Raw genomic sequence first — 13893 nt, forward strand, 5'->3', positions numbered from 1 at the left:
AATGAGGTTGACAATAAAAGACAAGTAACTATATCTGGCAAATCACCATCACTCCTTGGGGCATCTGCAGCTGTCAATGATCCTCTTCATCAGAGGCTTCTGTACTTGTGAATTCAAAATTTCTATGAAATGTAGCGGTCATCGTGTTCAATGTATCACCAACCAATAAAATTACCATTTTCCAAGCTTTGTAAATCCGTGGAGTTATGCCTTTGGCTAATTTTCACTCTTCTACATCAATTTGAGCATGTGCTATTGTTTGAAATTCTATCTCTCTTTCTACTTTCAATGCTATATACAAAATATTTTCTTTCTATTTGATAATGTCAATGTCTGAAACAAGCATCTTTGAAAAATTGAAAAATCTTTTCTGTCTATTTTGAAAACAAACCTGAGCAATAGGGTACATTTCAACGAAACATGCATGAATAAATGAGTGTCAATGTCTATTTCAATACGTGTTACAAGCAGGTTACTCCTCAGGATGATCTGTGGTCAATGGCAAGAATGAAAAAACAGAATGAAAATGAAAAATTGAAAAATAAAAATGAAAGGCTCGCTAAGTCGAAAACCCGAAAGGGCAGCTTAGGCAAAAATGAGCACCCCGCTGATTGACAACCTATGAAGGCAATTCAGGCAAAAATGGGGCGATGAAAAGAATTTATTCCCCGGTGAATCGAAAACCCGAAAGGGTGGTTCAGGCAAAAATGGGATTGAAAAATGAAAGAATGAAATAATGAAAAGCATTGACCACAGATGCGAACATCCAATGTTTACCCAGCACTGACACGCCTAGCAACGGCGACCTGTATCCAAGAATCTTCCAAGGTTCCCTTCTCTACAAGTTTTATGGCCCTCAACCATGGTCTTGATACGTCTCTCAACGACGATCTCTCCAAAGAGGATTTCTATGTGAATATGTTGCAGCACGAGCCACTACGTGCCCAATCTTCCAATGTTTCGTCTACCCCTGTGAAACTTCTCTGTCAAACTACAAACCAATCATGCATTTCAAGCATTCATACATGCATAAGCATGCATTTTATGTGCTCATACATTCAATAATCTTGTTATATCATACATACATGTTACATTTCCAATCTCAACTTTCAATTTAACCCAATTTCAACTGTCAATTCAACTCAATCTCAAACTTTCAAATTTAACTCGATCCCCAGGTTCAATTCAATTCAATTTCAACTCTCAATTCAATGTCTATGTCTATGTCTCTGATTAATCTCAATTTTCAATCTCTCTCTCAATCTCAAACTTTCAATTCAATGTCTTTGTCAATGTTAATCCATTCTCAATATTACTCTTAGGCCAACAAAAATGGTCATGTCTATTTTCAAATCAAATCAATGTCAACTTACTCTCAATTTGTATCTTTCCAAATCAAACTTCCAATTTGTATCTTGTTATTGGTCAAGTGGCAAGTTCGATCCAAAGAACAGCTTGTACCTGTTTATATGCCTATATTTCCGGTCAAACGGCAAGTTCGATCCAAAGAACAGTTTGTACCCTTGCTTATGTTTTGTTATCGGTCAAACGGCAAGTTCGATCCAAAGAACAGTTTGCACCTACTTACATGTTGTGGTATTGATCAAGTGGCAAGTTCGATCCAAAGAACAGCTTGTATCTACCCTTTGTCTATATATCCGATCAAGTGGCAAGTTCGATCCAAAAAACAGCTTGTACCCTTTTCTTGTTTGTATTTCTTGGTCAAATGGCAAGTTCGATCCAAAGAACAGCTTGTACCCATCTCTTGTTTGTATTTCTTGGTCAAGTGGCAAGTTCGATCCAAAGAACAGCTTGTACCCATCTCTTGTTTGTATTTCTTGGTCAAGTGGCAAGTTCGATCCAAAGAACAGCTTGTACCCATCTCTTGTTTGTATTTCTTGGTCAAGTGGCAAGTTCGATCCAAAGAACAGCTTGTATCCATCTCTTGTTTGTATCTCTTGGTCAAGTGGCAAGTTCGATCCAAAGAGCAGCTTGTACCTCTCTTTTGTCCCCTGGTTTGTCTACCCCGTCAATGTCCACCTAAATCCCCAGTGATATGACATGCTCTGTAGACTCCAGTTCGTTTGTCTTGCATTCATAATCAAAATATTGCATGACATTCATATTTTAAAAAAAAAATCTGAGAGCGTATTTTTATGTCCAAAAACAGTGCAAATGTTAATATTTAAGTGTCTTCGTCCCGTCAGATCAAAGACTCCGTCTCTTGACTCTCCGGACAAAGAAACTTAAATAGGGGCAGCTGTTATACCCTAATTTTGGACCTAAAAATACTAGCCCAATTCTCCTTTTCTTGCATTTCAAGTCATTTGAATTCGTCTCTGATCAATTGCATATTTCTCTGCATTTTATTTCAATATTATTTGCAAAATTCATGGGAAAAGGGCATTTTAGTCATTTCCTTTGTTAAAATTTCTTTCAATCTTTGAAAAATTGTTTGAGTCTTTTCCACTGGTTTGAATAAGTCCTTATTTCAATTCCATGTCAAAGTCCATTTTAAGAATTGCATTTAAAGTCATTTTGAGTCAGTTTTGCCCCTAGGGGCATTTTAGTCTTTTCATATGTCAAGACTCTGTTTAATTTCCAAAAAATTGTCTCTGAGTCTTTTAATTTGTTTGTATAAATTCTTGCTTTAATTCTCTGTTAAAAATCATTTTAAAAAAATTGCATCTGAGTCATTTTTAAGTCATTTTAGTCCCTAGGGGCATTTTGGTCATTTCACATAAAATTTCTGGGGCGTTTAATCCATTTTGTTATTTTTAATCGTTTCACTTTACGTTATTTTCCATTTACCAATTTTAATTCAATTTTATTTTTAATTTTCGTTTTAGTCTTAAAATTTCTAATAATTGCATTTTAGTCCTTAAAGCTTTTGTTATTTGCATTTCAACCCTTTTTGAGTTTGTTATGGTCAAGGTCAAAGTTGGTCAAAGTTTGTTACTACTTAGTCCATGTGGCACTCTCCCATTGGTCAAGAATTATTGCATGGCACCTATAAATCCAACTCACCTCCCAATTTCTCATTCAACTAATCATTTTTTTTTACAAAAAACTCCACAAAAAAAAATCACAAAAAATTCATAACTTTTTTTTCTCTCAATTTTCCCTCTCTTCTAATAACTTTCTCTCTCCTCTAACTAACTTCCACCATAGCCAAAAGCTTCAACAACCTCCATAACCACCACACCTCCACCATAACCACCTTCAACCACCACCTTCAACCTCCACAACCACCATAACTACCTCCAAAACCACCATAACAACCTCAAACCTCCACAAATTCGTCCCCAATTCACAAATTAATCCGAAAACGAACAAACAACGCTCACGGATTCAGGTCTGAAACGCACTCATCATCGTCATTCAAACCGAATCCAGCATCAATAGTACAAATCGAAATTGCAAAAGAAGAGGATTGGAAGTGTGAAAAGAAGCAGATTCGAAATTGAATTTCCAACAGCAGCAAGAACACGAACCACAAGTCGAATTCGAACTAAGCTGATTCCCAAAACAAGGAATCCAGAATAAAGCTCAAGGTCAATAAGAAACGGAATTAGCACCGAACCTATACCAAATCGGAACAGCAACGTATCTTGCTTTCTCCAGAAGCACGAATCTGTGGAATTTTCCTCTATTTCAAAGCGAAATCGCCGAATAGCTGCATCAGATTGAGGTAACACGCTTTCTTCTTCTCTTCTTCCGATCTGTGCTATTTTCATTGTTATTACGTGAATCCGAGTACATAAAGGGGTATTAATTCCTTCCATGATTCATCTTTGTTGAATCTGCACTGTTTTCATGGTCCTTGTGAATCCGAGTTCATGTTTGAGAGGGAGAGAGAGTTTGGTTTGATCATTTTTAGGAAGAAGCTTGTAAACAACATCGAACAAGGAAGGGAAGAGTAGTGTTACGGCTGATTTGTTTAACTCTTGTTGGACCGGTTCGGTTGAACCGACCCGTTCCTAAATCGGTCCAGCTTAGTTGACCCATTTTTTTTTTGCTCCATAACCCAGTCCTTCCCTTAGGTGTTTGGGCTTGGGCCCTTGTGTGATGCTGATTTCGTTTTTTTGGGAATTTTCTTGCTATTTGTATACTGCAAACTGATTTTTACACCTTTGCTCATGTTCAAAGCCTCTTGAAAATTCCACAAAATTTCCAATAATTTTCTTGTGTCTTTTGATGAATTTTAGGGTATCTTGCATGCTAAATCTTGATCACAATATATAAAAATTATCTTGATTCTTGATTAATACTTTGTATTCATTTTTACTCGAATCTTAATAAAAATTTCTAAGTGTTTTGTGAATGTTGATGTGATCAATTTTTAGCACTTGATACTTGTTCCTTGGAATGTAATTACAGGTTAAACCCTACCTAAAAAATAATGTGTGTTCGTTTTTGTCATTGTTGCCACTTTTTGTTAAGACTTTTGTGAAAATTGTGACGTGATTTTGTCCTTGAATTTTGGTACATAAGTGTGGCTTTGAGTATGTCGTTCTTGGAGTGAGTTTGTCTCTTTTTAGTATGTGCTTGCTGTTTTGTTATGGATCCCTCACCTTGTGAAATATGTGGGTTTCTTGTGTTAAATAAAATACAAATAGGCTTGAAAATACTATGATTGTATTGCATGCTAATTTCCCTTGATTTCTCACATCATGATTGATTTAAAACCTTTGGAATATTGCCATTGATGTGACGATTATAGGCCTTAGTTTTGCCTTAGAATTCTAGTAGCTTTAAGCACTATCTCACCATGCTTTCTTTTGGTTAAATTTTTGGCTATTTCCTTGTTAAATTCTAGTTACTTTACTATACTCTCTTGTTTGCCTTCATTTCATTTTACATCTTGTCCTACTAACCCTTTTATTTCAATGTTTCATACATCATGAGCATTCCATACTTCATCTCCTCCTTCACTTTATTTCTTGCACTTTAAAATTCATGCAAAGATTAGAATATAACACTTAGGAATTTTTGTACTTTACTTTTATGCGATTTAAATTCTTGCAAGACCATAGAATGTAAACTAGGGCATGATGTAATAAGGACAATGGACTCTAATGATGTACACCGACACAGGCACCGACACATGCACACACATCACATAGATACTTCAGATGTATGTTTAGGGTATGCATGCCTAGATGTATGTTTAGGTGATTGAATGCTTAGATGTATGTTTATGAACTTTAAAACTTAGACAAAAATCCTTTTTCCCAAAAATATGAACAACATCACTCAAATATTTTTCTAAATAAACCTTGGGATCAAAATCCCATTGTATTTCCCTTTTATTTTCTTAAATAAAAACTTTAATGAATTTTAATCATACTTGGACTTCCTTTTGCAAAATGACTAATTCAACCTCATGTTTTCACAATCGTATGCCCTTGAGGCCTCTCTCTCATTCTTCAAAATTTCATTTTCAAACTTAAAATCAACCAACAAAAACAAAAACATTTTTGGAAGAGAACTACAGTGGATTTGATCCCTTAAAAGGGTACGTAGGCAAGGAAACAATATTCCTTCAATTCAAATAAAACAAAATTCAAACACTTTCTTCTCCCTCCAATTCTTCACTTAGCAAACTTTAGGTGTAAATATCATTTTTAAATAACGTTTAAAAACAAAGCGCGCGCGTAGAAAATAAAGACGGTTCCTATAGGATACTATAGTCGTTATGGGTGCCTAACACCTTCCCGTAGCGAAAACAACTCTCGGACCTCGATTCTCAAGGGTTTTTCTTATTTTCCCTTCCCAAGAAAAAATGAGATATCAAAGGTTAAAAAAGTTCAAACGTAATCAATGTTTGACACCCGAAAACCAAGATAAAACAATATATATATATATATGGGTTATGTTACAAGCCACCCTTTGGTGGTGTCTTTTATCAAGTCACACCTTAAGGTGTGATTTTCACTTTTTAGTTATAACTTTGCTAAAAGACACCTTCATAAAAGTAAGTTGGTGTCTTTTCGCAAATGCTCATAGAGTAACTTGATAAAAGACACCTTCACAAAAGGTGTCTTCTATCATAACCCTATATATATATATATATATATATATATATATATATATGAGATTTGCTATAACACACCCACTAGTTTTTATGTGGGAGTGTTTTAGCAAAGCTACACCTTAGGGTGTATTTAACCACTTTTTAGTTATTTACTTGCTAAAATACTCCTTCTAATAAATAAGTGGGTGTATCCTAACAAATGCCTGTAGGATTTGCTAGAACACACCCACTTGTTTTTGTTAGAAGGTGTGTTATAGCAGCATACACCTTAAGGTGTATTTATTAACTTTTTAGTTATAACTTGCTAAAACACTCCCACATAAAAACTAGTGGGTGTGTTCTAGCAAACCCCTATATGTATGTATGTATGTATGTATGTATATATATATATATATATATATATATATATATATATATATGAGTCAGAATTTGTTGACTCCAGGTGTAAGTCTTTTGACTTACACCAAATCTTAACCGTTAAATTTAATTGATCGTATGGTTTAAATTATATCCACAAAAGAATCAGAAGGAATGTATAACAGGGGATCTCGTTAAAGCATGTCATCTACACCAACTACAACCTTCTGTAGTTTCGCTAAAAGGATCAGATTAAAAATCAAATGATCTAGATGAAATTGAAAGTATTGAAATCTAAAAACAATCATAATTGAAAAGCAACGCTAAAAGGGGATAAAGAACATTTAGGTCTTGAAAAGAAACGCTAAAAGGGGATAATCTCAAAACTGTTGGATCTCATATTTTTTATCTATAGAAAAATTTGTTGTCACATTAGAAGGTTTATTAGGTCTTGAACCAATGAAGAATGGATCTCAAGTGATGGTAGATGTGAGATTGTTGATGACAGTGTGGATCTTAAGCTAGAGTAAACGGAATCGCAAGTTTCATTGTTAAAGAAAAAACTACTATGAGAAAGGAGAAAGAATGAGCCGTGTTCCAATATTTAAATTTTATAATGACCGTATGATTGATTGGTTTTAACGGTTGTGATTTGGTGTAAGTCAAAATACTTACACCTGATGTCAACGGATCTTGACTATATATATACACACACACACACCAACCAAATGCCTAGTCTATCATTAACTAGGGCCTACTTATGTAGAGGCCCAAGTGAGCAGAAAATTCTACTCACCTCTGACCCTCTCTGGCTCAATAAAGTCACATAATAGTCCTACGTCTTGTAACGACTATATGTTACAACATTCATGGGATGTAACAACTCTATCATCACTACATAACAATCCTATCGATGCCTATATAAGAAACCATTGAAAACCTCACAAGGTATGCATTATATATTTCACCATTAACCTCTCATTCTTGCTCATATATTAACTTGAGTGTCAAAGTCTGTTCTGCATGTACACCCTTCTCCTTCGCTACCATCTCCTCCTCAGATTCTGACCACCATCTTCATCCAAGATTTACCACCATTGTGAGTATCTTTATCCTCTTTGAATGAATTCTCTATTTTGTTCAAAACAATATAAAATATCATTTTAATATAGGAATATTTTTGACATTTTCTAAACATACATCTTTCCTTTCACTTTCATTCATTCCAAACAATAAAAAAACCGTCCCATTTCTTACATTCCTTTAACATTCTTTTCTTTCCATTTTATTTTCTCATCCAAACAAAGCATTAGAGTATTAACTATAATAAGAAAATGGTAACAAGTGTATTTAGTACATTGTTTAAGAAACCAAAAGATGTAAGATTTGCATAGAAAGTGATGATATGGTGATTTTGATGAGTGTTTAACTGGTATTTTCAAGAAAAAAAATTCATTTTATATATTCCTTAAACAATGTCTATTGTGAACTTGTGGCTTAATCATAACTAGTATTGTCAAGAACCTTAAAATAGAACCCATACTTTCTGCAATCAAAGGGATCTTGCACTCATGACATTTTAGCCATAGGTTAAACTTTGATGGTCAATGTTAAAAGGTCCCCAAATAAACAAATAAAAATATTAATAATACTGGATAGTTGATATATACACATGGTCACATCGGACGACAAGGACTCCATTTCTCTCAAATAATCCCAATTAAAAATCACGATAACCCAATTTGATTTTTAAAAAGAACCTTGCTATATAGTGCGAAACTTTTACGCACGACCTGGACACGATACAACCTCGGCAGTGCTTTTATATTTTTACAATAAATAAAAGTGAAACATAACTAAAATCCAATGGCTGTTGTGTTTAATCTAGCGGCTACAGTAGGTTCGTCGCTTTTCGTTGTTTTACAATCGCACTATTAAGCTTTTTCCTTTTAAAAACTACACTTTGTGTGTTTGAAAATAGGGAACTTCTACGGTACACCAACAAAATTAAGGTGTACCGGTACTCTTACTTCAAAAATTTATAAATTAACTATCATTTTTATGAAATAAAGAGCTATGTGTTGATATTTATATTTTAGAAAATATCATTTCATAAGAAAAAACATCATTTCATTGTTTATAGAAATCATACTAATTTTTTTTACATTTTATTGTAAAAAATAATCAAAATTATCTATTACGAATACTAAAAATTCATAAAAATTAAATTTTATTTCGTGGACGTTTTTGGTAAATAAGATTTAATTATTACAATTATAGGTGATAGAAAACAATTTTTCTCTTCAAAAACTAACACATTTAATTATTAATTCAATGATTTGGTGTACCAATACACTCAAATCTTTGGGTGTACCATAGAATTTGCCTTGAAAATATTTATGCACGATGAAGATGGAAAATCACAAAAGCACAAGTCAAGATTTCATTAAGGATGCTTGTTTGTAACACTAGGTTATGGCCATAATGGTCTTGCTGAATTGATTTCATCGTTAACATTTTTTGGTTTCCAATGGTTTCATGTCATGATCAGCACTTATATCTAAGCTTTTGTGAATGAATTATGGTATTGGTACCTATAATCTAAGCTTTTCTCACAATTGTATCATTGTAGACACGCATCAAACTCTTGTATCTTGTTCTTGCATTTTTCAATAAATCTAAGTTTCTTTATTTTTGTTTTCTTTTATTTCTGTTGAAGCTCATTAATATGGCGAGGGATTAGTTCCCCTTTTGCTTTGGAATTATGGAAAGTATTCCAATGATAAACTATTCAGAAATCAAAAATAAAAATTGTTTTGCAATTTCAAATGAATCTAATACAATCTTAATGATTTTGAAATGAATTGGGTATATGATTGGCCATGAGAATATGAGGCTATATTGATTAAGAGTACATTTTTGCAACCTCGAAAGAGGACATTAGATATCTTAGTTTATCCCACCTTTAGACTTTGATTTTCCAAAGCAATAAGAAGAATTGGAATTCAGTTTGTTTATTATTGTATGAAATCCAATAATTCCAAGGCACTTTTTATAAATTGCATATTTTCCAAACCCAAAATCATCAAAGCTTCAAACACTCACTCAATCTCTTCTAACTAAAGAAATTAAAAATACTTTTAGTACACATAAGTCCATGTGGGATCGATATATTTTTATTACTTGATAAAATCGTGCACATGCAGACAATTTTTTTTATCAAGTTAGTCTATGAGCTTTTGCGAAAAGACACCAACTTACTTTTATGAAGGTGTCTTTTAGCAAAGTTATAACTAAAAAGTGAAAATCACACCTTAAGGTGTTGCTTGATAAAAGACACCACCAAAGGGTGTCCTGTAACAAAACCCTATATATATATGGGGTTTGCTAGGATACACCCACTAGATTTTATTAAGGTGTGTTTTAGCAAAAATATAACTAAAAAGTTGTTAAATACACTTTAAGGTGAATGTTGCTAAAACACACCTTCTAAAAAATAAGTGGGTGTATGTTAGCAACTCCTATAGGCATTTGCTAGGATACACCCACTTATTTTTTAGAAGGTGTGTTTTAGCAAGTTATAACTAAAAAGTAGTTAAATACACCTTAAGGTGTAACTTGCTAAAACACTCCCACATAAAAACTAGTGGGTGTGTTCTAGCAAATCCCTATATATATATATATATATATATATATATATATATATATATATATATATATATATATATATATATATATATATATATATATATATGCTCAAGTGGATTACACAAATTTAAAATGTAAAGGTTGCTTGGTTTATACTTTAATCGGTCATTCAATTGGTTGAAAAAAGAAAGAACAATACTTTTTTTTATATTTCAACCCTTTTGAAAAACCATGATTTTATTTGATATATCCTACCTTGCAATCCAAACACATGGCCCAATTACTACCAAATGAAAAATTTCTTTTGAATCATGCTTGATTTCCCAAGAGAAGTAATAGATATATGTTTATAGTCAAGCTTATATAAGGACTTGGTCTTTGATGAATGATGACACCTCATCATATGATATTTTTAGCTATGTTTTGGAGTCATTTAATAAGCATTTGAAGATAAAATGAAAAGGATTTTAAATGAGTCATTTCAATTCTATTTCTTCCATAACAAGACAACTATATAAGTGTTTTGAGCTTTTTATTGTTAAATTATGTAATTTGGCAAAGCAAGACACCTCATATAAGTTATGGAAGCTCAAGAATGAAGAACAACGAAGGTTTTGAAGACAAGATAAGTTGGGAGAAATTATGTCCCAAGTCCCAAGAGCATGTTGAGGAAGAAAAACACTTGAAGAATGAATAAAAACAGAAATATTCGACAAGACTGCTGCCTCATGCGCCCCAAGAAGGCAGTTTTCCACTACCTCACGTGCCCTAGGCGCATAATCTACACACCCCACGCGTGCTGAGCAAGAAAAAAAATAGCAAAAAGCTGTTTTTCTACTACAGGTAGGAGGAAAAAGCACGGTAACATGATGTAAACCCATTGTGAAAACTTCCTATTTAAAGGCCTTTGTTCACCCAGAAATTTTCATTCAGAAACTTGGAGATTCAAGGCAAAGGCGAACAACCTGAGCAACAAAGATGAGCATTTTCAATCCTCGTTCCAATTTTTCTCGAGTATTTATTATTCTTTGATTATGCATTAAGTTACCGTGAGTAACTAAACACATTAAGATTAGAGTTATAAGATGAACCTTTATTTACTTGTAGGAATTTATTAATGCAATTTATTAATTCAAGTATGACCTAAGATATATTTAATTGACATATGTATTGTACTTAATGCTTTTTGAACTAGGACTTGACGCTTTAGGCTATGAATTGATCTTAGGTTAGGGTTTATAGATTGGGGATCTTGATTTAGCTGGAATCATTAATTATGTATTTTTCCCAATAGTTGTTAATTAATTAAGGATTCTTGCAGTATTGCAGTATGACGGTTAAGTTCTAAGACACATGTGCGAGTGTAAGTCTCGACCCTGTGAGCGATATGATATTCTGGCACCTCCTCTGTTTGTGCGATTATAACCCCCTTAAATAGCTGAGAAGCAACATGACATTCATGAGTCAATTACATGTGGAAGGATAAGTTCACGGTTTTTATAGTTTAGGTTGTATTTGGTATGGAGTAATCTAAGATGTGAAGGGACGAGAATCTTTGTCCTACGAGGTTAATCATCATTTATATAGTCCTTGGGTCATATTTGGTAGGAAATTTGCATTAATCTAACAAAGAGGTAGATGGGATTTAAAGAATTGCAGCTAAAACATCTAAATAAGCAAAACTTTTTATTTTTCACTGCAAACCAATAATTGGTAGGAAACTTGCACTAATCTAACAAAGAGGTAGAGGGGATTCAAAGAATTGCCGCTAAAACATCTAAATCAACAAAATTGTTTACTTTTCACTACAAACCAAACAATTCTTGCAAACTGCCCAAATTTATAGTTTTTAATATAAAGTTTAGTAAATTGCTGAGTTGAAAATAACAATCCATGCGGTGAAGATACACTTACTACCATATTACTTGTTGAAAATAACAATCCATGCAGTGAAGATACACTTACTACCATATTACTTGAACGGTTTGGTGCACTTGCCAAATTTGTCATCAAATATTTTGACACCGTTGCTAGGAATCGTGATCTTTTCTACAAGGCAATTCACTTTACTTTTCTTATTGTAGTTTTGTTTCTATTGGTTTTATTTTTATTTCATAATATTCTAAAAACTCTAAAAATATTTTATAGTTATTTTTTCTAGTTTTATTTCTATGTCATATCTTCATTTGTGATTTGTGCTGTTTATATTCTAAAAAGCCAATTCTAAAAGTTTTGTTTTTGTTTTATTTTCCTTAGTTCTATTTTAAGGTCAAATATTTCCAAAATACAAAAAAAAATTTGCTTTTCGTTTATGTTGTTATCTTTGAGTCAAATATTCTAAAAATTCTCAAAAATATTTTGTTTTAGTATTTATTTTGTTTTGTTTTTATTTCTTAGTCAAATACTATCAAAACCCCAAAAAGATTTAACTCTATTTTTCAGTAAAAATTAAAAAAAAAAAAATAATAAAAAAAAAAAAATAATAATAATAATAATAATAATAATAATAATAATAATAATAATAATAATAATAATAATAATAATAATAATAATAATAATAATAATAATAATAATAATAATAATAATAATAATAATAATAATAATAATAATAATAATAATAATAATAATAATAATAATAATAATAATAATAATAATCATAATAATAATAATAATAATAATAATAATAATAATAATAATAATAATAATAATAATAATAATAATAATAATAATAATAATAATAATAATAATAATAATAATAATAATAATAATAATAATAATAATAATAATAATAATAATAATAATAATAATAATAATAATAATAATAATAATAATAATAATAATAATAATAATAATAATAATAATAATAATAATAATAATAATAATAATAATAATAATAATAATAATAATAATAATAATAATAATAATAATAATAATAATAATAATAATAATAATAATAATAATAATAATAATAATAATAATAATAATAATAATAATAATAATAATAATAATAATAATAATAATAATAATAATAATAATAATAATAATAATAATAATAATAATAATAATAATAATAATAATAATAATAATAATAATAATAATAATAATAATAATAATAATAATAATAATAATAATAATAATAATAATAATAATAATAATAATAATAATAATAATAATAATAATAATAATAATAATAATAATAATAATAATAATAATAATAATAATAATAATAATAATAATAATAATAATAATAATAATAATAATAATAATAATAATAATAATAATAATAATAATAATAATAATAATAATAATAATAATAATAATAATAATAATAATAATTTCTATCACATTTAGATAGAACAATGCTCCCAGGGTATTGTGTTTATGGTTGTTTGAGGTAACAATTCATGGATAACCTTGCTATAAACTAGTTCAAATCATTACAACAATACTCATCCACCGGTGTTGCTTGAGTACTACTCACTCACACTGGGTGGGGAGAACCCACTTCTCTCAACAAGAGGTGAAATTCTTAACCTATAAGAAGGCCGGTCGTATATGATAACATTACTTATGAAGGCATCACATCAAAACATTGCATATGTTGCAAGAATTCAACAAGGAGCCCTCCAACATCATGAAGAAACATTTGGAAGATTAGAGAGGAAAATGAGTAATTTAGATGCACAAGTGAAAAAATTATGCCAGTAGAGAGCAACTATCCTAACAATCAAACAAAAATGGTAGTCGAGTTAAGAAGTAAGAATATATTGACACCATTGGAAGCAAAAAAGAGAAAAACTGAAACTGTTGAAACACAAAGAAAGTGAAGAGGTGAACCCACGAGAGAAAGA

The sequence above is a fragment of the Medicago sativa genome, chromosome 4, assembly GCF_051527215.1.
Source record: "Medicago sativa cultivar Bolivia chromosome 4, Bolivia_mono, whole genome shotgun sequence".
Taxonomy (NCBI): Eukaryota; Viridiplantae; Streptophyta; class Magnoliopsida; order Fabales; family Fabaceae; genus Medicago; species Medicago sativa.